The sequence below is a fragment of the Tasmannia lanceolata genome, unplaced genomic scaffold, assembly GCF_043159265.1.
Source record: "Tasmannia lanceolata isolate RefF3 unplaced genomic scaffold, GAP_Taslan_0.1 ptg000101l, whole genome shotgun sequence".
Taxonomy (NCBI): domain Eukaryota; kingdom Viridiplantae; phylum Streptophyta; class Magnoliopsida; order Canellales; family Winteraceae; genus Tasmannia; species Tasmannia lanceolata.
Genome location: NW_027518778.1, coordinates 467,501 through 470,470, shown reverse-complemented (window position 1 = coordinate 470,470; position 2,970 = coordinate 467,501).

Sequence of the window (2,970 nt, the reverse complement as noted above, 5' to 3'; positions counted from 1 at the left end):
CCTTTTGTCTTTGGAACCAACCATCAGTGCCACGGGAAGTGCCGGAGTCCCGGCATCCGCGGTGCCAAGTCATTGCGCCCTTGGTCTCTGCAGCGGGGCATGCCGGGCACTCCCAACCATTGCAAGCAAGCAAGAAAGAAAGTAAGTAAGTAAGTAAGTATTACATATAGGGGCGGGACATGCGGGGAGTTCTGCGAAACGTGCACTACGGGGCACACGCGTACCTACCGGGGCATACCGACCCCTATTGGGGCACACGTGTGCATATCGGGGCATACCGGGCCTATCAGGGCACACGCGTACATACCGGGGCATACCGAGCCCTACTGGGGCACACGTGCGCATATCGGGGCGTACCAAGCCTATCGGGGCATTCGCATGTATCCCAAGGCATACCGAGTCTATCCGGGCATACGCGTTCATACCGGGGCGTAACGGGCCTATCGGGGCATACTTGGGCATATCCGGGCAAAAAATGCCCAAAACTTGCGCAACCTTGGCAACCGTGGTCCATTCCTCACTATATGCCATGGCCTTGTGCCCATGGTCTTCACAAGACAGCATCCAAGGCGCCTGAAAGGCCAAGGGAGCCCAACCCAGCAATGCCCAGCCAAGGCCAGGCATTCCAGTGCCTGCCCGGGCAAAAACGCCCAAAGCATGCCCCATTCCTTAGCCTATCCAGGCAAAAACGCCCAAAACCAGCCCATTCCAGTGCCTATCCGGGCAAAAACGCCGAAAGCATGCCCATTCCTTAGCCTGTCCAGGCAAAAACGCCCAAAACCAGCACATTCCAGTGCCTATCCGGGCAAAAACGCCCTAAACCTGCGCATTCCAGCGCCCCGCAGCATGCCACCCTCCTATAGGGTTTGCGCAACCAACCCGCCTAACCACCAGTGGCAACCAAAGGTGCTGTTAGCGACGACTTCTGAAGACGCAACGAGACGCGACGGGTTTGCGCCCAGACGCGACGAGACGATGCGGGATCTGCGCCCAACCATGCCTACACCCGCCGACTTGTTGCGGGAGCTGCTTGCCCAAGCATGCCTAGCGTGCAAGGCCTGCGTGCCCAAGGTCTGTGTGCAAGGCTAGTGCCCAAGGCTAGTGCGCAAGGCTAGTGCCCAAGGCTAGTGAGCAAGGCCTGGGTGCAAGGCTAGTGTGCAAGGCTTGTATGCAAGGCTAGTGTGCAAGGCTGCTGTGCAAGGCTTGTGGGCAAGGCTGGTGCGCAAGGCTAGTGCCCAAGGGTTGTGTGCAAGGCTAGTGCCCAAGGCTAGTGCGCAAGGCTCGTGCCCAAGGCTAGTTCGCAAGGCTTGTGTGCAAGGCTAGTGCGATGGGCCAGTGCCCAAGGCTTGTGAGCAAGGCTTGTATGCATGGCTTGTGCGCAAGGCTTGTGTCCAAGGCTTTTGTGCAAGGCTCGTGCGCAAGGCTAGTGTGCAAGGCTTGTGCGCATTGGCAGGTAGCCCACCACCATGCACGATCCAAATGCCACTCACGCGACAACACGGTGCCAAGCCGGGCATGGTGTGCACTCAAAACCAATCAACGGACAGAGGTCATGCGTCATGGGGGGGATCTAGCAAGGCCATGGGGAAGGTCATGGAGGACCTTGGAAGCAAGCGCAAGACGAGAGCGAATCGAACAAGGGGCCAGGACGGGGCCTTGTGCCCATGGTCTTCGCAAGACTGCGTCCAAGGCGCCCGAAAGCCCAAGGGAACCCAAACCCGGCCGACACTTGCAATCGCACATGCTCTCTGCAACACACCATCAATGCCGCCCAACGGGGCCAGCACGAGCAGTCATCCGCGGTCCCCTGGCCCTGCGCACGTTTGTCTTTGAAACCGAGCATCAATGCCACAGAAAGTGCCGGGGCGCCAGCTGGAGCCATCATCCGCGTTGCCATGGCTCGCTTGGCCTTGGCTTGCCAGGCCCCGACAGGAGCAATCGCGCATTTTCTTTGCAACCGACCATCAATGCCGCCCAACGGGGCCAGCACGAGCAGTCATCCGCGGTCCCCTGGCCCTGCGCACGTTTGTCTTTGAAACCGAGCATCAATGCCACAGAAAGTGCCGGGGCGCCAGCTGGAGCCATCATCCGCGTTGCCATGGCTCGCTTGGCCTTGGCTTGCCAGTCCCCGACACGAGCAATCGCGCATTTTCTTTGCAACCGACCATCAATGCCGCCCAACGAGGCCAGCACGAGCAGTCATCCGCGGTCCCCTGGCCCTGCGCACGTTTGTCTTTGAAACCGAGCATCAATGCCACAGAAAGTGCCGGGGCGCCAGCTGGAGCCATCATCCGACGTGCCATGGCTTTGGTCCCATGGTCTTCGCAACCGAGCATTCGTGACACCCGACGGGGCCAGGACACCAACCCTTCCGACAGGAGCATTCGCGCATGTTCTTTGGCCACACAAAGGCGCCAGCACGAGCAAAATCATCCGCGGTGCGGTGGCCTTGCACGGCCTTTTGTCTTTGGAACCAACCATCAGTGCCACGGGAAGTGCCGGAGTCCCGGCATCCGCGGTGCCAAGTCATTGCGCCCTTGGTCTCTGCAGCGGGGCATGCCGGGCACTCCCAACCATTGCAAGCAAGCAAGAAAGAAAGTAAGTAAGTAAGTAAGTATTACATATAGGGGCGGGACATGCGGGGAGATCAGCGAAACGTGCATTACGGGGCACACGCGTACCTACCGGGGCATACCGACCCCTATTGGGGCACACGTGTGCATATCGGGGCATACCGGGCCTATCGGGGCACACGCGTACATACCGGGGCATACCGAGCCCTACTGGGGCACACGTGCGCATATCGGGGCGTACCAAGCCTATCGGGGCATACGCATGTATCCCAAGGCATACCGAGTCTATCCGGGCATACGCGTTCATACCGGGGCGTAACGGGCCTATCGGGGCATACTTGGGCATATCCGGGCAAAAAATGCCCAAAACTTGCGCAACCTTGGCAACCGTGGTCCA